The following is a 25,357-nucleotide window of genomic DNA, read 5'->3' on the forward strand; positions in this document are numbered from 1 at the left end:
TATTCTTGACTCGTGAGTGATTAAGTGACGTTATAAGACTCGTGGTATGATCGTATGGCTAGACATGTGAATAGTAACCAAGATGACTGATGCGAGGACACGGAAAACTTGACTGACGCTTTCTCTCTCTTTTTTTCTTTTTTTTTTTTTTTTTTTTTTTTTTTGAAAAATCCACCGTGTCACGGTACGGTACCCCGTCAGACGGTGCACTGTACCGTGACACGGTCAACTTTTTTTTTTGGAGAAATCCACCGTGTCACGGTGGACATACCGTGACACGGTCAACTTTTTTTTTTTTTTTTTTTTGGAGAAATCCACCGTGTCACGGTGGACATTCCCGTGCCACGGTACGGTACCCCGTCAGACGGTGCACTGTACCGAGACACGGTCAACTTTTTTTTTTTTTGAAAAATCCACCATGTCACGGTGGACATTCCCATGCCACGTACGGTACCCCGTCAGACGGTGCTCTGTACCGTGACACGGTCAACTTTTTTTTTTTTTTTTTTTTTTAAAGGGAGGATACCATCCGACTTTCTCCGAAAAAAAACGACACAAAAACAAGACTTCCCTAAAATACGGTCAAAAAAGTGGTGCACGACTTAAAAGTGTGCGAACACGATATGTGAGTGATAGACGCGTGTTTTGACCGTATAGCTAGACATGACACCAAACTGGACACATAGACCACATACGGTACGCACACAGAACCAAAACAGGACAGACGGGACATTTTCCTGGGCACCGTGTCACGGTGCTGACTTTCGTGACACGGTACAGTCCACCGTCAGACGGTAGAAAGTACCGTGTCACGGCAGACTTGCTGTGACGCGGTGCTCAGTTCCAAGCCTTTTTGTGACATTTTTCCAGATTTTAATCGATTTTATGGTCAGTACTAATTACTAAGTGGAAATAAAAACCCTCGGTCATAGATTAGTCCAAGAACAAAATGAACAAACACATGTGGGTTAGTACCAAATAAACCACGTAGCGTTTAGTCACGATGATGCAAAAAGTTCTCAACCTAAAGTCAAGTTCTATGTTCGACTACGGTCAAGCTTTGGGTGTCAAAAAGGGTACCATGGTTAAGAGTTTGGACGCATTATCAAGGCAGCCTCCCTTGAGGGTGTATGCCAACGGGCGGCTCCGCGAGTTCGTGATGAAACCGAACTCGACTCCATGGTTTGGGTGGATTTAATAACTCGGATGAACCCTTATTGCCATGAGAGTTTTTGGGTTGATAGAGCTTAAATTCCCCGGGGCTAAGACGTATGTAGAACACATACGGTTTTTCTGAAAAATCGAAGGAAGTCAACTGTGAGAAGAGAAAATAAGCCACCGGACTGATTTTAGGACTGTCGTGACACGGCAGAAATTCCCGTGTCACGGTACAGTTTACCGTCAGAGGGTACATTGTACCGTGACACGGCAGACTTTGCCGTGACACGGCAGTCAGAAAATCTGACTGGTGCCCTATTTTTCTTTGTACGCAATCAAGTTGTTCAATTTTTCCTACGGGACAGATCTAAATTCGACGTTAAAACGTCGATGCTTATGCAAAAATGCCAAATTAATCACAGGAATATTTTTCAAGAATCTTTCAAGTCTCATCCACTCATCTCGATTAAATACCGATCACTCAAATAGATAAATAACCAAGAATCCTCCCTAGTGGAGTCGCCAAATTGTAGGCGTCGCTCGAATTGCGCCTACGTTAAAGCATGGTGTGAATATGCTTGGCACTCATAGGAAGTGAGAATTGACATATACGATTAGGGACGCGATTAGGGACAAGGAAAGTAGGGAGCCGCCAACAAGTTTTTAAGGAACTTGTAAACCGTTCACGGATCATTATAAGGCAACCACGAAAAGGGACAACGATAGGCAACAACGATTGACCCGTGAAGGTTACACCCCATTCATAATCCATGAGATTACTAACTCCATATGGTTCGGAACCACGAATGGAGGATCGGGGATGATGGTACGAAGTGAGTCATGGAGTCACATTCGCCCGTATTGGCCTCTACTCGATCTTATTGTGAAAAGTATTCCTGCGATCTCAAAGGCATACAAACAAAATTCAAATTCGCTCCAAACTATTATTAAGCTAAATTGGTTTAATATTAATGCAACACATAATTCTAATTATTAGTGATCACTTTGATTTAATAGTAAGATTAAAAGGAACCTAAACCGGTTGTCCAAATTATCTTATTAGTCGTTACATTCAATTACATATTCCCTTTAAACATGCAATATGGTGATCATAAATATAGAATAAACAAACATTAATATTGGAAGCAATATAGCAATAAATCCAACAATATAAAATCGTTAGAAAAATAGTAGAAATAAAAGGAACATGATTCCTTACTTTGATTTTGTTTGCTTGCTACTATAAAAACAATAAACGCGTTAGTAACTTCAAGGAAAATAATTAAACAATAATTAAAATGGAATTAAATTAAATTAAATGAGAATTGATTTGGGGCCAAACCCTCAAACAGTTCTACCTTTCACGCCGTGGCTTAAGGACAGAACCCCGGGTAAAGTACGGACTCCTTGGAGTTCTTAAGGAAGGTATTTTGAAAGAGAGAAGGGTAGGCTAGTGTTTAGGCTAGAGCATATGAGAGAATTATTTTATGCCCCATACATCAGAAATGAGGGGTTATTTATAGGAAAAAAGTGTTGAGGGAACACACGGAACCCTAAAATGACAGAAACCCTAAAACAGTTTCCCATGACACGGCAAACTGTACCGTGACACGGTAAACTCCACCGTCAGACGGGAGAGAATCCCGTGACACGGTGCACTTTTGAGTGACGCGGGATACTTTTAAACAAACGGGGGAAGAAAACGCGTTAGGGTTTACACGGAAAAGACACGAACTGTACCCGTGTCACATCAGGTTTCCCGTGACACGGGATTCCCTACCGTCAGACGGGAAAGAATCCCGTGACGCGGGAATTCCTGCCGTGGCGCGGGATAGTTTTTGTCATTTTTCCGTGTAAATTCATTTTTAACCCTAATTTCATTCAGCTTTTAAATGCCGATTAATAATTTCGGGCCATTTTCAGATTTATTAAAAATGGGCTAAATTAAGAAAATAATTAAAAATAAATAAATAAAAGGGGTTTGGGCCAAAAACAATAAAATAAAAAAAGGTTTTGGGCTAAAATTAAAACTATGCTTTTACCAAACATCAAGACTGATCCATGGACTATTCAGAAATACGAATTTAATTAAATATGATTTTTAAGCACTCTCGGGATTAAATACTGAACCCGACCAATAATGGCGGTGAAAGGTTGTTCATCATCGGGTTTGGTTTTGGGGAGACATTTTTAGGTGTCTACAGTTATAAATAAGTTTCAAAACTAACAAATAAAACCAACTTAAGTGATACAAGCTAAAACCATTAAGGCCCTTATTCAAAACCCAACAAAAGTAGTATATAAATAAAACCAGAGTTCAAATATATTCAAACTTGCGAAAAGAAATAAACTGCGAACAATAACCAACTCTCCACTCAAAATCCCACAACCCCGATGTGAATTCTGCATGTGTAAGAACCTGTGGTTAAACTGCTCCCCAATATTACAAGTGTAAAAATTGGATCGTCACAGGGTCATTGAAAGGCGAAGGCCATGACCAAAGAAAAACACACACAAAAGCACGCAATCAGCAAAGCTGAGTACATACAAGCTGCGAAACAAAGTAAGAAATCCCTAACATGCTACTAATAACCAATCATCATGCATAATTAAATTATAGACTCAACACACGACTCAACTATCAATTTTATTAAGACTTCACTAGTTAATAGTAGCTAACTCATTTCAATTTATTCATTGGATTAAGCAATAGACAAAGTTGTCCAACCCATGCTCCATTTGGAACATCAATAAAGAAAACCCCATGCCTCCTTTCGAAAACATCAATAAACATCCAACGACCACAGGCGCGACTCCGTGACCGTAGTTAGTATGAGATCTCACCTAACTCCTAGTTGTTTACAAAAATATTTGAAATAAGAGACTCGTAGATCAGATGGCCTCGAGAAAAGTACACGGCTAATACCCCATGTACCCAACCCCTGATTGTCATTACTCCAGATGTGTACCAATCCAGAGTTTTATTGCTCATCCATCTTGCACTTTACGTGATTTACAAGTTTAGACTTGGTGGTGACTCATATGCAAACAATACAATAATCTAATATCAATTCAATCAAGTAAACAAGTTTCCAATTTCATTTCTTGATTTATTAGTGACAAGCAACATTTATTATTTATTCCATTAACTACCTTGGTGTATAAACACCTTGAGTGCATAAGACACCCCAAAACCTTAACCTCGTCTTATAAGACTTGAATTCTTCCTTTACTCATCCTATTTCAATAATCATGAATGAGTAATAAATAAATCATTCCACAAACTTACATACCTTTGCCTCTAATCGCACCTTGCAAAGTAAATGCATAAATAATATTTGCTGAGTAAAATAGTGCACTTCATTCAGAAATCACAATGTATAACCAAATAATTATTCCCAGTCTTCTCTATACATGATACTAAGTTCTCGTTTCATTCCTAAACATGCTTCTAAAGGCAAGGTTTCGTAGCTCGTACGTACCTTGAACAAACCAATTAGTTGGCCACTTAACCAACTAGAAATTACCTTTTATAAAGTCCTCTCCTAAACCAAACAATAAGATTTCAATCAATACCCAAACAATCAAATTTACAGCAATACTAACTTACTTTTAAACCTTCAAAATCCAATTAAACAACACTTTAAAACCTTCCCTTTTATTAAAATCAAAAGCTTATATATAGTTCTTTAAGTTTCCTTCATAAAAACCTTAAAATACACCCTTATACATGAAATGCAAGTTTAGACCTTTATAAAAATCTGAAAATTAACTTTATGCATAAAATCTTGGAATTATAGTAATCTTTGAAACTATCTACATTATAGATTAAGTTAGTAAGCTTTAAACCCAAAAATACACCAATTCAATGTAATTAGAGGCTCTAAAAGTTTTGTTGATTGATTAAGTTTGATTGATCTAGTTTGATTTCAATTGATGAATATGAATTTGTTGATTAGTTTAGCTTTGATTTTGATGTTCTTAATGGATTGTGAGTTGTTTGGTTGCTAGGGTAATGGTGAAGCATGTATTAGTAATGAATTGAAGTTAATTTGGGGAAATTGATTGAGTTGATAATGTGATTAAATTGGTTGATTAATTTTGTGCATGTGTGTGTTTGATTTAGGCTTGATCACCCTAGTTATTCACACTAGATTGCATTGTAAGTTCACATTGATATGGACCATTGATTTGTGGCTTGCATTTACACGATTAAGGTATCTTGTGACGTTTCATAGCTAGAGTTTATCGTAGTTGGCGCTAGTTAGACCTCTAGGAGAATAGCTTGATATGCTCTTTTGGTTGCAATATTGATTTTCCATCACATTGCTTGACTTAATTGATTGACATTCCAAATTGATTGATTTCATTATGAATGCATGTGGATCCTAGCCTTAGTGTTTATCACATTTGATTTCCTTCAAGTTTATTTGTTGCATTCGACTTAGTCTTAGCATTACAACCCTACCTCTTGATTTCGGAATAGCTTAGCCATAGACAATAGACCGTTACTCACCATTCCTTTGGGTTCGACCCTTGACTCACCACTATATAATTGTATAAGGGTTGGTTAAGTGTTATAAATTTTGTTTGACCGGTTGGGGAGGGTAGTCCAACGACCTACCATTTCACCATCGATTAAAATGGCGCCGTTGCCGGGGAATGGTGTCGTGATTGTGTATTGTTGTTGAGTCTATTCCATCTATTTGAAAAACACAAAAAGATTTGGTTTTAGGCTACACTTGTAGCCGTGCTACTAATAATTTTGTTTGAGATTGTGTGTAAGTGAACCATGGGAGAAGCTCATAGAGTGACATTGAAGGAGTTGGGCACTCCGGGCGCTTACAAGTATGAGAGCGGGATTGCTCTATTATTGATCCCGGATGGTGATTTTGAAATTAAACTGGCTATGATCACCTTGATTGAGAGGAAACAATATGGTGGCACAAAAAGTGAAAATCCTCTCAACCATCTCAAGGATTTTGAAAAGTATTGTAATACAATTATGGTAGCTGGAGTTGCTCAAGAATATATAAGGCTCAAGTTGATTCCCTTCTCTCTTATTGGAAGAGCTTTAGAGTGGTTGGACAAGGAGGTAAAGCCAAGGTCCCTTAGGACGTGGGATGAAGTCACAAAAGCTTTCTTGTCCCGCTTCTACCTACCAAAGAAAACGACGGAGGCTAGAGCCTTAATCCAATGTTTCAAGCAATTGCCTAGAGAGAATCTCTATGAAGCATGGGAGAGGTACAAGGATTACCAAAGGGAATGCCCTCACCACGGAATTCCAACCTATCAAGTCATACAAATTTTCTATGGTGGTTTAAGCTCTCAAGGTAGATCAAGCCTTGATGCCGGAGCCGGAGGGCCGATTATGAACAAAACGGAAGAAGAGGTTGTGGATGTAAGAGATGATGTGGTAAGGAACCACATGGATTGGCATGATGTAGAGAGGGAATCGGCAAGCACAAGTGGCTAAATTGATCAATCTTATGTCGTCAATGACTTGTCCACATTGGTCTCGGCGTTAGGAAAGGAGGTGAATTCTCTCAAGACCAAGCTCGAGAGTCCTTCACAAGCTTTTAGTCTTCCCTCCCAATTTAAGGGGAGAGGTACATCTTCCTACTCCAACCCCCTTTTTTCTTCTTGTTGCATGATAAGAGAATGCTTGGTTTGTGATTTATGTGGAAAGAATGATCATAATGCTTCTAATTGCCCCAATGTTCCTTGTGATAGATATGATGGATATGAGAATGTGCATGAGAATTGTGTTGATAATAATGATTTTGGACCTAGATTTAATGCTCAAAAGAATGTTGGGAATAGGAATTATCACAATCATGGGAGCTATGATAATTATAACCAAAATAGTGGTTATGGTAACCATGTGACCCAAGAATTTTGTGGTAACCATAATAACTTTTGTTGTAATGATCAAAGCCATGGCCAAGAATATGGGGATCATAACCAAGTTTATGGTAACCATAATCAAAATTCCGGCCAAAATCATGGTAAGGGTAATTGGAGTAATCAAGGTAGGGGAGATTTTCAAAATGATGTTCAAAGAGATACCCCACCCCAAATTACTCCAAAGACTCAAAGCCAAGGTGATGATTTCTATGCTCAACAATCCCAATTGAATAGGCTAAAGAATTTCATGATGGCTCAATTCGAGATGTTGAATGAATTCACATTGTCTTGTAACAAAATGTTTGAGGTCCTATTTACTCATGGAAAGAAGCTTGAGAACCAAATTGTTCAACTAGCCGACCCTTTGAGAGATTGTGCTAGTCCATATTGTTTACCCTCACAAGAAGTTGACTCTAGGGAACCGATGTGTGCTATGACCACTAGGAGTGGTAAGGTCCTTAAAGAGAGTGTTCCTAGGAAGAGTAAGGAGAGTGAAAAGGAGAGTGATCCGAGTGAAGGGAATAAGCATGAAGAACCTAGCAAGATGAGTGAGGATTCCAATGATAAGCCTAAGGAGAAAGAGAGGAAGCAAGATGAGGTTTACAAACCTAGACTTCCTTACCCCCAAAAGCACAATAGACACAAATTGGATAAGCAATTTGGGAAATTAATCGAGATGCTTAAGCAGCTTCATCTTACTCTTCCTTTTACCGATGTGGTAGAACAAATGCCAAACTATGCTAGGTTTCTAATGAAAATTTTGAGCGGTAAGAGAGATTGCAATTTGGTGGAATCGGTGAATTTAGGGGAGTGTTTTAGTGCCTTTATTCATAATGACTTACCCCAAAAGTTGAAAGATCCTGGAAATTTCTCCGTACCTTGCAAAATCAAAGGAAAATTGTTCCACAATGCTCTTTGTGATCTTGGTGCTAGTGTTAGCATCATGCCTTATTCCGTTTTAAGAAACTCAAGCTAGGTGGGCTTCTTCCATCCAACATGACCCTTCAATTGGCCAATCGGTCTATTAAGTTTCCAAAGGGGAAAGTTGAGGATGTTCCTCTCAAGATAGGAGAGTTCACCATTCCCCACTACAAGAAAAAAATTGATTTGCTGCTATTGATTTGCTACATTTTTGGCAATACGCCGCAAATGAAAGTGGAGTTTACATAGATTTTAATCCATTACCGCTTATTTTTATTACAACCATTAATTAGCAGGGGTTTTTCCTTTTGAACCGCTGCAAATCAATTATCCTACATTTACCCTAAACCCTGCTTCCTTAGCCACCCAGTTCATTCATTACTCTCTCTCCTCCTCTTCCACCTTCCTCGTTTCTCACTCCAACAATTTGAGTTCCTTACAAATCCTCGATCACCGGCGATTTAGGTTTTAATTATCCTCAATAATCGGCGACTTGCGTTTCTCACTCATCCTCACCAAGTTGGCGCAGCTTTGACTCTCATCCTCTATACATCATCCATGGCTGTCGCTGCCATTTACAGCATTCAACATCATCATCATTATCATCGTCTTCTTCATCGGAATCTCATCTATTATTGGAGATTCTGTTGATTGATTATCTAGGGTTTCCCAACGAAAAAACCCTTTCTCCGACCAAATTATCTCGATTTCTTGAAGCGCAAGAGCGAAGAAGGTCAGTGATTTTGATTTCGCTAAAAATATTGTTTCAATTGTTAATCTCCGTAAAAAATTGGATTTGAACAATCCTAAATCAAAAAGGTTGTTGCTTATGTAACTTGAATCCTGTGTGCTAATGCTGACTAAACCCTAAAACCTAAAATTAAGCTTCTTCAATACTTGTGATTTTCTGGGTCTGATTTGGTTCATGCTATAGTGGCTAATCCATTGTTGTTGGCAGCGTTTGAGTCGTTCAATCGAAGTGTCACCTACCGATCTAATAGGTTGCGCTCACCGCCAATCTCATAGTTAGGTAACTAATTGTATGCTTTGCTTTTACTTCCTTTATTACAATTTACAAAACAGGGATCCCCAATTTTAGGAGAATTTTAATTCAAATTGTGATTTGCATCTTAATTTGGAATCTCTTGCTATTTTGAATTATTATATGATTATGATAATCGGGGGTGAAGGTTAGTTAGTTGCATAAGAAAGTGAAGGTGGGTTTTTTGTTTAGCTAAAATGGGTTTGAGTTTGTGAAGGGATAAGGGATAGAAAAATATCAACTTGTTATGTATTGATTTCACATTTCAATTTCACTGCAATCAATTCTCTATTAGCATCTGCTAGTCTACTACAATGACTGTCATCCTACTATCTACTTATTTCACCATATGGTCTTTTGTATGCTTCCTTGCTTTCTATATACATGATAAATGAAAATTAAAAATATCAGACTTACTTCTAACATTCCTGTAGGTACTAAGTTGCTATAGTGTTTTGCAAGCTTCCAATATACTGTCTCTTTTGATGGATGGTGGTGATTTTTATTGGATATGTGTTTTATGCTATAAAAAGGTGGTGAGTTTAAGTTTTTATTTATTTTGTTAATTTGTTTATTGTCACACTGGGCTATGGACATGCTTTTGTTCTTGTTAAGCAAAGGGAAATGACTTAACTTTATAGATTAGTCAGCATGATGACCATGACAATTAGCTAATTAGATTCAGGTTTTCGACAAAGATAAAAACTTTGAGAAATGTAAGAAATAGTAAAGATAATACATGTCAGTTTCTAAGATTTGATGCCAATATATTCAAATTGAATAATTTGATATTTGTATAATGGTTAACTTTATTTTAAAAGCATATAGGTGGTTCAATACTTCAATTGTAGAGAAAGGTGGAAAAGAAGTAATATGAAACTTATTAAAATTTCACTTAGTTTTCTTTGGGAGGTGGAAAAGATTATTGTCCCATGTTTATATCTTTTTGTGTGATAGTTTGTATCATTTATTTTTCTCACAATAAGGTTGTTAACGTGCTACTGATTATTATGCATTTTGTTATCAGTAAGAAACATGCCTTGTCCTTTTATATTAAATGCTAATGTTGTCTGTGCTATATTTTCTTGTGTTTGTGTTGCCGGTGCTTGTGCTGCTATATGCTAGATGCCACTCATGGTATTGCTTACCGGATGCTGCTTATGTTGCTGCCTACTTGACATCACTACATTTGTTTCCTCCTATAGTCCTATTACTTCTCAAACCATCGAATCTCTGAGTTTGATATTTGGTGGAGTAGGAATTTTGGGTGATTCATGTTAACATCAAGAGGCTATGCTCCCACTGTTACCTCTGTTACATACCTTTGTTTTTGGTTTGCCCCAATTATGTTATGTTGAGCTGCTGAAAGGCCTACTGTGTTGCTTTCCCGATGTATTTTTTTAATTTTTTTTTTAATGAAAGTGTAATGTAATATTGCATGAATTTTTTTTATTAATGGAAATATATTACAGTAGTTTATATATTTATGCCTTTGTGTATCAGTTACAATGCAATTACGATTTTTTCTACTAGTGCAAATAAATGTTTTAGTAAAAAGAATATTTTTTAGTGATATTGAATTGTAGAGTTTCGAACATTATAAAGGTAATAATTAAATTATTCAACAATTGTCAAATTTATTTATTTGCGGGGGTTTATGGCAATAAACGCAGCAAATCAATTGATTGATTTGCCGCTAAATGGCAAAATCGCAGCAAATCGATTGATTAATTTGCTGCAGTTACAACCGCAGCAAATCAATCGATTAATTTGTTGCCCTGGCGTTTGATGCCCCTCCAAAAACGTAGCAAATGAACCTTTTTTAACCGCTGCAAATTAATGTTTTTCTAGTAGTGCCCGTTGATTTCATTGTGCTTGAGATTGCGGAAGATGACCATATCCCTATCATCTTAGGAAGACCTTTCTTAGCTACCTCGGGAGCCTTGATAGATGTTAAGGGAGGTCGTATTACATTGAGAGTTGGTACAAATGAGGAAAGTTTTGATTTGAAACCGATGCATGAGTCTTTGTCTCTTGTGAAAGGAATTATGTGTGTTAATTCCCCTTGCTCCATTGATAATGTATGCATGATTGACTCTTCAACTAACGATTTTCTTGAGAATTATGATGATGTGCTTTTGAGTTGTGATTGCAAGAAGGTTAGTGAAGAGAAAACGAAGCTTCCCAAGCTTATGGACGAGGAGGAAGTTAACATTCCTCATTGGTTTGAACTCTATCCTCAAGATGAAGGTGATGTTCCCATGAATTTAGATGGTGAGGAACCATCTACCAAGAACAAAAAGGCAAAGAAAAAAGCTCGAGATTCTAAGAAGAACAGAAAGAGAAAAAAGTTGTGGAAAGAAAAGCTTGCATTTGAAAAGTCTTTGTATAAAATCTCATCAAGCAACAACGAGATGTTGCTTTGCTGTAACACCCTAGAAATTCCTTTCCTTTAAAATACACTTTCCCCTCTTGAAAATACGTTTTAGGAATCCCTAAGACATTACCGCCACCGTGAAAACAACTAAGGCAACAATCAAAGATACACAGCGGAAGACTTGAAAGCCAAAACTAAGTAATGACACAATTTAAAAACCAAATTAACGAAAGTAAAGTTGAAAATCAACAAAACCAAGTTAAATAAAATCCATTACAACTTGGAACCACTTAGGGCCCTTATTCAAAAACCGATCAATCAAATAATAGTGTTAGTCCAACAAGTAATAAAATAAAACATCCAAAGCATAATCATTACACATCCTAGTGGAAACTAGCATAATTCTCTCTTCACTCATGCCCCATCATGAACATGCCTCAATACCTGAAAAGAGTATCTCTACTTGCCCCCACTACTCTCCATTAAAATGGATCATCGTAGGGCCAAGATAAAGACGTAGCCAGACACAAACAACACACACAATCAGCAAAGCTGAGTACATAAGCGTATTAAACACAGTAACATGCAATACCTAGCATCACACATACTTACCTCATTGCACCTGTTTACAAGCACACAACAAACGACAAGACTCTTTAACTGGACACTAAATAATTCATTTAGCGTTGATTACGCATCGAATGGGTTTCCAACTAAACCTCCCTCAATAAATTGAGGTTCACTGTCACGGGAGCTAACCGTGCCAGCACACCTATGCCACACATTGGTGGCGGAATTCCAGCGCATAATAATAAAAAGGAATATACAGCGTCCTGTACTCCATTAGAAGTTATGGTTAAATGTAAAACCCCATAACTCCCCCCATTGATCATACTCAAGGTATATACGTTCCAAGAGTTTTGGTGCGTAATCTCTTTCACTTTACGTTATTTACAGATTATTAAACTTGGTGATGACTCCCAAAGCATAATAATTCAATCAACAATGATTATTCAATCAAACAAACATACCAATTTAATTCTTGAATAATTAGTGACCACATATAATTTAATGTTGAACCCTTTTTAAATCTACCTCAGTGTCAAAGACACCTTAAACGCATAAAGCGTCAACAATCCTATCCCTCGGTGTTAAAAACACCTTAAGTGCACAAAGGCACCAACATACTATTTATTCCTTGTGTACATAGACACTTATATAGCTCCTTCCTCATGCTTAAAGCATCAATAAAAATTATATGGACTATAATAAAATTCCTTTTTAATATTCTGAACATAATTAAACAATTAGTTTAATTAAACATGATCTATAACATGCCATAAATAAATATGTAGTCCATATACACATGCCAAAAATATAATTTCCAATCCATAAATCATCACAAATAATTCATGCTTCATAATTCAATCACCAATACCAATAATTCACAATTTAATACATAAACCTTAGCATGATACTACTTGTAATTGATTGAAACCAAACCTAGCATGATTCTACATCATCAAATATGCTAAGTACGCGAACGTACCTTGAATATGATCTTAAAATCGCCACGACTAGTAAAAATTGCTCACTTCAAAGTCTCGTACACATTAAATTTATAATGAAGTATTAAAGTCCACTCTAAACAAATTTCCAGCAATATATACTATTTTAAAACCCCTTCATAAATTAATTAGAATAAGCTGAAATTATATTTAAAACACCATAATTAAGTTCCCCTTAATGGGTAATTTAAATTTCCTTTAAAAGCATAATATTTAGGGTTCTATATAAAATTCCTGCACTATTTTTTCTAATTAAAACTTGCTGTAATTTAGTCTTAAAGCACTTAATTTGAAGATCTAAACATTAATACATCATATACTTTCATAATTTCATAATTTAAGAACCTAGGGTTTCAAAAATATGGGCTTTTCAATTTAAACTAAATCTGAAAATTTATTAATATAATTACATCATTCAAATATCAAAATTAATCCAAAAACTCATATTTTATAATTAGATCTAAGCATAAATTAAAAATAGAGAAAGAAAGATTAAGTTTTTTTTTTGAGAGTTACTCACGGCAGCAGCCACCACGGCGTGGCCTGGCTGCTGCCGCCTACCGCCGCGGCTGCTGGCCGTGTGCTGGTGGCGCGCGGTGGTGTGCTGTGGTGGTCCGGCCACGTGTGCTGGTGGTGATGGTGGCCGGCCGTGCATAGGGGAAGGGGAAGAGGAAGAAAAAGAAAAAGAAAAGTAAGGAGAAAAGGGGAGAGCTTACCTTGGGTTTTCTCCACTCTGGGCAAAGTTGATTTGCCTCATAAGTGGGATATTTATACCCCTTCTCTACTAACCCTTTTACCCTAAATTTTCCTCTTTTAGTTTTCCTAATCCCTTCCCAAATAAAACTTTTTAAAAATTAAACTTTCTTAAATTAAAACCCCATCTTTTAAATAAAAATAATTAAATAAACTTTCCTTTTATAATAATATTAATTAAAATGCTTTAATTAAAATGATTATAACTATTTAAATATTTTATAAAATACATACTTTAAATAAAATACGTATAAAAATACGGGGTATTACATTTGCTTTTTCCGCCACTTTGAAGAAGGTGGTGTTCTTTGACTATCCATGATTTGGAGGAAGGGTCGAGCTTAGGACCATAAGTAAGCGCTTCCCGGGAGGCAACCCGGAGATCTCTAATCTTTCTTTTTTATTTTGAATTTTCTTATTTTCCCTTCTTTTAGTTTCTTTTCTTTCACTTTTCTACTTGTTTGGATTTGTAGGTTGGATTCTTGGGATTGGATTTCATCAAGTGAGCATGAGGAATGAGAAAGTGTTTTGCAGTTTTTGATGTGTTTATACTCGATATCATCGAAATTTGAGTTAAAAGGGGATGAATTTTAGTGGGAGGTAAGATAGAGAATTTTGTTCTTTAAAAGTTGAAGGAAGTTTGTTTTTGGTGGGTTCATGTGGTGCTACCATTATTTTGAGAATTTGAACCCACTAAAATGGGGATCTTGCTACTGCCTATGTTGGTGTTTATCATCATCATTATTTGTGTACCCACCAATGGCCGCACCCACTGCCATGCCCCTTACCTTCCCTTTCCTTCTTTCTTCTTTTATTTCCCCTTATTTCTTCCTTCTACCTTCGACCCCCATCATCCTCTTACCCTCAAAACCGCACCAACCTTCTCCCAAAACTCATCAAATTTCATTTATCCAAAACCTTTGCATCCAAATTCCTTTGAATCCAAATTTTGTAGTCTAATGTCTTTTAATTAGCTAGTAGTTTAGTTGGTTACTTAGTGTTCCTTTGTAGTTTCCTTTTCTTTTCTTTTGTTTTGAAGTTACTAACCTTTTTCCTTTGTTTATATTTTCTTTTATTTTTCTTGTTCTCACGCGGCTTTTTGAAGATGCTTACGATCTTGGAACGTAACGAAGGTGGTTTCTATATTGCTTTCGTTTATTATGCTAGGCATGGATGCCCGGTGAGACCTTTCTAATTTTTCTCTTTATTTTTCTTTGGTTGCATAGATTAGGATTAGTTTAGGGGAATTTGAATGGTTTGAGGATGAATGCTTGTTAACACGTAATGTTTTTGGGATCGATGACGATGTTGTCATTCGATCACTTGTTTGTCGATTGGGATATATGTGTTTAACTTGCTTTCTAGTCCTTTTCTCTTTTTCTCCTATTCTCCTTTATCTATGAATTTCCTTTTCTTTTCCTTTATTTTACCTTTCCTTTTATTTTCTTTTATTTTCATTCTTGGTTGTGGTTTGATTTTCAGGCTTATTTTTCATTTTTTATTTTTTTTATGAGTTGGACTTTGTACATTGGACTTTGTCTTTTGCATGATTTTCTTCCTAAGTGGTAAAGGTATGCACGGTTTGAGACTATATTCGGTTGACTCTAGGATAGGTGTATGCTAGGGTAGTTGGTTTGAACTAGGAGGATCATGAAGCCGGATTCTACTTGTTTGTGGCATGCTTGGTAGTTGCTCCCTATAGTCGATTTGACACCACTAGTGAGTTTTTGCTACATCCATGTGAGGTTCATCGTTTTTCAAGCCTTCAACCTATTTTGTATGAGCGGCGTGGATCCTTGACTTTGCAAACCTAATATATAAAGCTTGATGTATGATTCTTAAACCCGAGACCGAGCTATCTAGGGAGTACAAAGGCACCTTTTTCGGGGTGGTATTTTTCATTTTTAGGATAATTTATTTCATCTTCATTTTTGGGTTTACATTTGCCTTCTTGCAACCATTTGAGCCTATTCCCTTCTTTTCAAGCCACATCTTTAGATCTTTGGCCTTTTGTTTCATTTTCTTCCTCTTCTTGTTTTTGTGAAGCAATTGATCATTCTTGATGGAGTTTGTTGTGATATGGTTGGGATATGTGGTTCCATTGATGCAAGCTTGTGATTATATCTTCTTTGTGAATAATGGCAAATGCTTATGAGTAAAAGCCATCCTACTTTATAAAAGGCATGGACAAATAAATTGCATTATTGAAAAAGTCGTCCGAAACTTTTCTATTTTTCTTGAAGAAGGGAAAAAATAGAAAAGTTGCTAAAATAGAAGTTGCTAACTAGAAATACAATTCGCAATTCGAAAGATTATGTGGAAATCAATAGAGTAGTAATAGTTAAGTAAAGAACTACTCCGTAATCAAATTCAAAAGGGTTTCTAACTAGATATCTCTCTAATCATAGTATTTCATTTAAATATCGTGTAGAAAACTCTTAACTTAACCTGAACCTAAGTTTTGGGAAGGTTGAATCCAGTTTTCTTCTTTACTAAACTAACCCTCTTTTTTTAGAATAAATAAAAAAGGGTAGGGATTATTCACAGGGAGTTGATTCTATCTCGAATCTTCGCTAAACCCTTTCCGTATTAATAACTAGAATGAAAAAAGGGGAATGTCAACGCATCTGGAAAAAAAACGATTGATTTCTATTAATATACCGGCTAAAGACCCAAACCATAAAGTACTTAGGACCGGTGCCACGGAAAGGTATGTTTTGAAATCTCGCATTGAAAATCCTCCTTTTTAATTTCTTTAATTGAAAAAATAAAGTAATACATATTGGATCTATGATCGGATCTATATATATGATAGTTAAAGAATACTTGTCTTTGTACACAAAATGCCTAAGCTAAGTCAAATGAAAATTTCCAATAATAGAATTTAAAGAGATTTTTTTAAGAAAAAGAATAGCATGTCCCTTATCTACCGAACTGAGCATTCCTACAACATATTTTTTTTACTTTACGACAGGTTTTAATATACAAATACTTTCTATTATACCTTAGTATGAGAAGAGGCCGAAAAGAAGAGGAAATAGCCGAGCAAAAAAAATTCTGTATTTTCTTTTTATGGAAAAAAAGAATGTGGAAAACAAGGCAAGGATTCTTTACAATTACACTATAAAAACGAATTGAATTGAAAGGGATGTAGCGCAGCTTGGTAGCGCGTTTGTTTTGGGTACAAAATGTCACGGGTTCAAATCCTGTCATCCCTACCTAATTACTTTTACTCTGAGAAGTAAGGAGGAATTAATTGAAATTTTGATTAAAATCGAAGATACATAATCTCTCTTTTTTTTATGATACTCTATATGGTAGATAATCTATGCATACAGGATATAGATATAGTTTGGAGTTATAAAAAAAACCATTCTTGCCAATCTTTCTTATCTATTGTGATAAGAAAGCGCTCTTAGTTCAGTTCGGTAGAACGTGGGTCTCCAAAACCCGATGTCGTAGGTTCAAATCCTACAGAGCGTGATTCCATTGTTGTTAAGTCAAGTTGAATTATAGAAATAGAAAAGACTTAGACTAAACTAAATGAACAGTAATCTAATTGAAAATTGACCTCCTGTTGATTTGAGAAAGGAGGAGGTCAATCAAAAAAAGATTTGTTAATTAATCAAAGATCCAACTGATCACCGCGTCTGTATTGTAAATATGCCGTCACAAATAATCCAGCCAAAGTAATAGGAATTAGACCTAAGACGATTCCAAATAGAAAAACTTCAATCATTTCAATTCGTTTGAAAAAAAAAAAGAAAGGTAATATCTATCCCTAAATATGAATCTGAATTCCCCACGAATCTCAATAACCAAAAACTATCAATTGTCGCAGTAAAGAACTCTAAAATAGACAGAATCCTACAGTACAGAAAGATTTCTTGAGTTGTTTATTCAATTAATTTTAAATAAGTCGTATCTTGCTTAGACCTATAAATAAAGCAGAGGTTATAGTTAATGCCGCTAGTAAAAAACCAAAATAACTAGTTAGAGTAGACATGAAGGGGCTAAAAAAAAGATGTTCTTTTTATACATATATGTTTCTAAAGTACTTACCTAAGTTTCCATTTGGAAAGCGAATAAGAAAAAAAGCAATTCAAAGGATCAAAGAATAAGTTCAATTGAAATTTTTTGATTCATCAATTCAATAAGTGGAACGCATCAGCTGTCCGCTCCCAGGTTGGGCAGTAAGGGTCGGAGAAGGGCAATCACTCATTTTTAAAACCTTAAAATCAGCATTCTTAAGACCAAGGGGTCAGGCGGAAAAGGGGGGAAAGCTCTCTGTTCCTAGTTCTCCTGTAGCCGGATCCTCCGGAACCACAAGAATCCTTAGTTCGAATTGGATTCCAACTTATCACCTTTTTTTGAGATTTTGAGAAGAGTTGCTCTTTGGAGAGCACAGTACGATGAAAGTTGTAAGCTGTGTTCGGGGGGGAGTTATTGTCTATCGTTGGCCTCTATGGTAGAATCAGTCAGTCGGGGGCCTGAGAGACGGTGGTTTACCCTGTGGCGGATGTCAGCGGTTCGAGTCCGCTTATCTCCAACTCGTGAACTTAGCCGATACAAAGCTATATGATAGCACCCAATTTTTTCCGATTCGGCCGTTCGATCTATGATTTCTCATTCATGGACGTTGATAAGATCCTTCCATTTATATTTAGCAGCACCTTAGGATGGCATAACCTTAAAGTTAAGAGCGAGGTTCAAACGAGGAAAGGCTTACGGTGGATACCTAGGCACCCAGAGACGAGGAAGGGCGTATTAATCGACGAAATGCTTCGGGGAGTTGAAAATAAGCGGAGATCCGGAGATTCCCGAATAGGTCAACCTTTCGAACTTCTGCTAAATCCATGGGCAGGCAAGAGACAACCTGGCGAACTGAAACATCTTAGTAGCCAGAGGAAAAGAAAGCAAAAGTGATTCCCGTAGTAGCGGCGAGCGAAATGGGAGCAGCCTAAACCGTGAAAACGGGGTTGTGGGAGAGCAATACAAGCGTCGTGCTGCTAGGCGAATCAGTGGAGTGCGGTACCCTAGATGGTGAAAGTCCAGTAGCCGAAAGCATCACTAGCTTACGCTCTGACCCGAGTAGCATGGGGCACGTGGAATCCCGTGTGAATCAGCAAGGACCACCTTGCAAGGCTAAATACTCCTGGGTGACCGATAGCGAAGTAGTACCGTGAGGGAAGGGTGAAAAGAACCCCCATCGGGGAGTGAAATAGAACATGAAACCGTAAGCTCTCAAGCAGTGGGAGGGGGGCACAACCCTGACCGCGTGCCTGTTGAAGAATGAGCCAGCGACTCATAGGCAGTGGCTTGGTTAAGGGAACCCACCGGAGCCGTAGCGAAAGCGAGTCTTCATAGGGAAATTGTCACTGCTTATGGACCCGAACCTGGGTGATCTATCCATGACCAGCATGAAGCTTGGGTGAAACTAAGTAGAGGTTCGAACCGGGTAAGAGGCAAGGACAAAGCATATCGATAAAAAAAAAAAAACAAAAATTTTTTTTTTGAAAAAGTGAAAATTTTTAAAATATTTTGATGTATTCTTTTCTCCTTCTAAGAATTGAGGACAATGCTTCATTTGAGCTTGGGGGAGAAGCGTTTAGGCTTTTTGTATATGTTTCTTGTGAGTATAGCTTCAAATAAGCTTGGGGGTGTACGTATTTTTGTTTGGATTGGTGATTACTAGGGGAGGGAATCATGGGTCATTGCCTAAGGAAAGGGGATGCATAGTCAAGATTGTCGAGTAGCCTAAATAAATCTCTTTTTCCGATTCCTTCGAGGAATCATTGGGATGCTCACTAAGGGGAGATTTGAGACTAGTGGGGAGAACGCGGTAAGATCGTTTGGGATGAACGTGGATTGTGATGTCTAGTTCCTACGCCTAGCATATCCTATGTTTCAATCAACCTTGGATATCTTGAAAAGTGCATACCTTGACTACTTGAGAAAGATTTTCATTCATTTGCATTGTAGTCTCTTTGTAAGTCCATTTCGCAAAGGTTTAGTTTTCATTTTTTCCTTTTATTTTCTTTTGAAGGTTTTGCCTCTTTGATGTTGGTGGAGAGTTGTGGGTAAACTCTTAGGATACCCTTACGAGACATCACTCGTCCTCATAGGCGACTTTGGGGTTTAAAGGGCTTGTTGTAGCTAAAAACAACCGTGATTCCTACGACAGTGAGTCTTAGTGTACATTCCATTCTTGAGTCTTTCTTTTTTCTTTTTAATAAGTTTTTCATCCTTATTCTTTCTTGCTTTGTTTTGCTAGAGGACGAGCAAAAGTTTAGCTTGGGGGAATTTGATGAGTGTCATTTATGGCACTCATTTGATCTCTTTTAGGATGATTTTCATTCCATTTTATAGCTCTTTTCCTTAGTTTTTCTTAGTTTTGTTCTTTATTTCGTTAGTTTGTGCTTTCCGTAGTTAATTTCCTTGTTTTGTGCATTTCTTTGTTTATTTGATCTTTTTCCCTTTTATTTGTTTGTTTTCATTTGTTTTTAGGTTATGATCGTGTTTCCAAGGATTCCCAAGCCTTCCTCTCATATCCGACGTATCCGATCCGAAAATTTCGGATATCAAAATTTCGGATATCCGAAGCTTTCGGATCGGATATCGGATTTCAAATATCCTAATTTTCAGATACGGATATCCGATCCGAAAATGGATTTCGGATCGGATATCCGATCCGTGCTCACCCCTACTTGATATGCTATTTTGGTTGCAATATTGATTTTCCCTCACATTGCTTGACTTAATTGATTGACTTTCCAAATTAATTGATTTCATTATGAATGCATGTGGATCCTAGCCCTAGTGTTTATCACATTTGATTTCCTTCAAGTTTATTTGTTGCATTCGACTTAGTCTTAGCATTACAACCCTACCTCTTGATTTCGGAATAGCTTAGCCATAGACAATAGACCGTTACTCACCATTCCTTTGGGTTCGACCCTTGACTCACCACTATACTTGTATAAGGGTTGGTTAAGTGTTATAAATTTTGTTTGACCGGTTGGGGAGGGTAGTCCAACGACCTACCATTTCACCATCGATCAGTGGGCTGTAGATAGTTCTCTTGTCCCGAACGTGTCTCTTTGTTTCAAGATACCCAATATTACAAATAACGGGTCTCTTAAAGCTTAATGAAGACCCTTTATGAAAGATAACCGTCTCCCTTAAAAAAATTTATTTTTTACATAAAAATGGAGACACCTGTGTGATGAGTGACATTTATGTCACTCTTAGGGAGTAGTTTTAGAGTTATTTCCGTGTTTATTTTCCCTTTTTTTCCTTTTAATCTCTTGTTTTCTCGTGAATACACCAAGTAGCAACAGCACCTGCTCTCACCACCTCACACGACCACAACCAGACCCCCACATCTCACAACCATAGCTCACCCTTCACAAAACCCGCAGTAACATCACCTTACCTCCGTATCTACCACCAGCCGCACCACCATTCTCAATCACCAACAGTCACAGCCACTCATCACCTCCTCCGCCCACCCTTTGCCACAGCAACAAAACACCAAACCAGCCTCAACCGTCACCAGCAACAACCGGCAACAACTAAGCAACAAATCGCAACCCCCGCAGCTCCAATTACCAATTCGCACAAGCATCAACTAAAATTGGAGCGAATTGCAAATTGTCAAGGTTCGGGCAAACCGTTAAGGAGTTAGGTCGAAGTAAAAGACCAAAAACGGTCAGAATCGTTCGAAGTTTTCTGATTTTTACAGGTGTGGTCGAACACATCGTTGGTTCGACCGAACCAACCCAAAGTTTGGTCGAACCCACCCTCGGTTCGATCAAACCACCTCACGAGCTTCGCACATGGCATTTAGTGAGATCGAACGGCTAAGAGCGTAAATGAAAGATGATGTTTGATGATTACCCTTGATGATCGATGTTGATGGTTGATAAACGGTGGTGATGGAGTTCAGAGCAGCCAAATGCGAAGAAAGGAAATTGGGCGTCTGATGTTTTGGTTTTGGGGGGATTTAGGGCTTGTTTGGCATCATTTTTGGTTTTCAGTTTTCTATTTTTTTGAAAACCAAAAACCAAAAACAGGAAACAAGAAAAAGGTATTTCTACTTTTCTGTTGTCAGTTTTTAAAATTATCATGATTTTAATAAGTTTATATATATTTTTATTCATTATGTGACATATATAATACACTTTTATAAAAACAAAAAGCCAAAAAACATAAAACCACAGCGATGCCAAACGAACCCTTAATTAGTAGGTTTTGTTTTCTTTTTATTTTTCTCTTTTTATTTATTTTATTTTCTTTATTTTTCTATTTCTCTTTTAGTTTATTAAGCTTATTATAAATACCCATTTTTTGGGTAATTAGTGTTAAACAATTAACAATTATTCTATTCTCTAATTAGTTTTAGGAGAGCTTCTCTCTCTAGGTTTAGCTTAGGATTAGAGTAGTTTAGAGAGAGAAAGTGAGGGTTTCACCATTGTTGAGCTTGGATTTTGAAGAAGAAGATTGATCATCTTGTTTGTAGACTTTCATCTTCAATCAATGAGAATCTCTAACTCTCTATCCTCTATTTTATTTGCTTTCTTTTTATTATTGTTTTAGTTGTTGGTATTGCTTGTTAATCATGTTGATTCTTGGTTATTTGTTAATTAATCTTGTTATTATCATGATTAATGGGTAATTCCGCCATTAAGGGGATGATTGTGGTGTAGTTGGATCTTGAGCATGTTCTAGGGTTTGAAATTGATTTATTTGTGATTAAAGTCTTTGCATGCTTGATATTCTTTGATCTTCTTGCAAGTGCGCATTGTTGGTTGATTAAAGATGAATCTTGCTAACAAGGAACGGAAGTTGACTTAGTTAGGGTTCATTACTATCAATTAATCTTTAATAGTACGTACTATGTTAGGAGAAGCCGATTAACCCCGAAACGCGGTTAGATTGGACCTTACTTCGATATTCGAGCATGAATAGTTCATAATTAATTCAACTTCTATGCCTTTGTTATGCTAGACCATTTCCTTAATGTTTTATCTCTAGATTTAGTTTGTTTAGACCTTTAGTTTACCTTCCTTTATTCCGGACTAGCTGAGTTGTTGATAGCATTTGGTAGTGTTTAATCGTTCCATGTGGTTCGACCCCTCTTCTTGACATATACTCGTATTAGGTTAGTTGAGTGTTATAAATTGTTGATGTGTTTCATTTATGGCACCCAATTGATGAGGATTTAGGTTGTTTTCTCCTTCCTTTAATTTTATGGCTTTCATGCTTAATAAATGCTTAGTTTTATGCTTTTGATCTTAGTTTTACCTTTCCTCTCTTATTTTGTAGCTTTTGTGTATTTCGTTGGTTTTCTAGTCTTTTCTCCTCTATTTGCTCTATTTTCGTGGTTGTAGGTATTGTATGAGGTTCTGGTCTTGATATTGGTGATCTACTAAGCTGGAGGAAGCTTTTGGAGCAAGCTCACGGCATTTGGAAAGCTCAAGATGCAAGGAAGTGCAAGTTCCAAGTCCTAGCTCTTGCGCTCTCATTCCGTGCTACCATTTTTGGTGTTGTACCCACCATGGAAGCCATTTAAAGACTGCCACTCCTAGTGTTCATCATCATCATAGTCGTGTGACCTTAGCAAACGCACAAAGTCGCGAGAAGATTGAAGAAACCCAGAGACGCGCGGGCGCGCCCGATTGAGATGCGGCCGCGCCACCCTATGGTGCGGGCGCACCACCCCTGTAGCATGGGCGTGCCTCCCCTGCATTGCGGGCGCGCCTTCCTGGGTATTTGTTACTTGGTTTTTGTGATTTCGCGCCTCTATATATATCATTTTAACCCGATTTTTAGGGCAAGTTTTATATTAGATTTTGATCATATTCTTAGCTTAGTTGAGAGCTTCTCTCTCTAGTTTTAGGGTTAGTTTTAGGAGTAGATTTTAGAGAGAGAAAGTGAGGAATTTCAATGGTGATTTGAGAGGTTGAAGATGCAAGGGTGACAATTGTGTTAGAGATCTTCTCTATTATCAATGAGCATTTCTAACTCTATCTCATTTATTGTTTTGATTAATTAATTCATGTGTTGTTTGATTAGATTTGATTGGATTTTGATGTTTGATCTTTGATTAGAGTAATTGATCTTGATAGATTGTTGATTCTTTTTTTCTATAGTTGTTTGTTGATTTGATGATGTTGTTAGAGTAGTTTGCTTGCTAAGGTGATGGTGAAGCTTATATGATGTGATGGATTGATGTAAATTGGGGATAATTGATGGAGTGGATGATGTGATTAAATTGGTTGATTGATTATGTCCATGCTTAAAAGGCTATGGCTATTCCTTATACGTACACTCAACACAAGTGATCAAATCAATTGTAAATTGGGGATAATTGATGGAGTTGTTTTCTCAATGAACTTGCTTAAAAGGCTATGGCTATTCCATATACACTCAATAAACACATTGGACATAACCTCAAACGAGTCCAAATACTCATGGATAGAAGAGTCACATTCATACACTTGAGACTCATCACAATCAACAAAGGAAGAGATGTCTAGACTCAAAATATCATCAAAATCATCATCACTCTCGACTCCCTTTCCTTTACTCCTATGCTCAACAATAGGATCCTCACATACTCTTGGTTGCTCGAAATTATCATCATCACCCTCAACACACACATTGGATTTGTAATTTTCACACACAAGCATCAAAGATGACAATTGGCTTTCTAGCTTTTCACCTCTCCTTCTTCCCTCCTCTAGACGCTCCTCGCTCTTTTTCATTATCTCCAATTGACTTCTCATAGAATTAAGAATCAACTCCTTATTAGGCCCAAGATCATTACTAAGCTCAATATGCCTAATTTGAGTTTCCAAAGTAGCAATAAGAGATTTAAAAGGTGTAGAAGATTGAGGCTCAACAAGAGAAGAAGAAGTACAACCAAAGGTAGGATCATCATCATTACAAACATGAGCATTTTCATTAAATAGGGGATTGGGAGCATTTTCAAGTGTATGAGATTTGTTAGTTTGAACATGCACCTCATTATCATTAACAAAAGAGGAAATAGAATTGGAAGCATTTATTTTAGGTTCAACTATGGGATCATGTGACACATCATGGGAAATCATGCTAGCATTGGAAGAATTAACATATTGCACATCAAAAATGAAGCACGATTACCCCTATTATAGACTTCCCAAGCATCTTCAATAGAAAATGCTCTAAATCTACCATTACGCATTCCTTCAACTATATCCATATTTTGTTCATTCAAACCAAAATAACAAATCTCACAAGCCTCCAAAAGACTACAATGATGATAGTCAAGAAATCCCTTAAGTCTATTGAAATATTCACAAAAAGACTCATTGTCATATTGAGGAAATGAGAGACATGCCATTTTTACAAAACAAACAAAAATTAGATAAAAGAAAAGTATAAACAAAGACCTAGACTCAAGCAATCAAAAACACTCAAACATAGACACCGTTCCCCGGCAACGACGCCATTTTGACGTGGGGTGAACTAGGTCGTTGGACTAATCCTCCCTAAGCCAACAAAAATTTATAATCACTCAACTAACCTATATACAAGTATAGAGGTAAGTCAAGGGTCGAACCCAAAGGAACGGTAATGTTCAAA

At 37.0% G+C, this 25,357-nt stretch overlaps 3 non-coding genes across 3 annotated transcripts; 2 read left to right on the plus strand and 1 right to left on the minus strand.

Moving 5' to 3' along the window:
- Window positions 1-6,335: 6,335 nt before the first annotated feature.
- LOC145606415 (small nucleolar RNA R71) lies at window positions 6,336-6,441 on the minus strand. The gene has a single exon (XR_014105295.1). It is a non-coding gene; the product is annotated as a small nucleolar RNA R71 (small nucleolar RNA).
- A 10,429-nt stretch (window positions 6,442-16,870) lies between these two features.
- TRNAP-UGG (transfer RNA proline (anticodon UGG)) lies at window positions 16,871-16,944 on the plus strand. Its single transcript has one exon. It is a non-coding gene; the product is annotated as a tRNA-Pro (tRNA).
- A 191-nt stretch (window positions 16,945-17,135) lies between these two features.
- Window positions 17,136-17,209, plus strand: TRNAW-CCA (transfer RNA tryptophan (anticodon CCA)). Its single transcript has one exon. It is a non-coding gene; the product is annotated as a tRNA-Trp (tRNA).
- The last annotated feature ends 8,148 nt before the right edge of the window (window positions 17,210-25,357 follow it).

Source organism: Chenopodium album, chromosome 22 (assembly GCF_948465745.1).
Source record: "Chenopodium album chromosome 22, dcCheAlbu1.1, whole genome shotgun sequence".
Lineage (NCBI taxonomy): Eukaryota > Viridiplantae > Streptophyta > Magnoliopsida > Caryophyllales > Amaranthaceae > Chenopodium > Chenopodium album.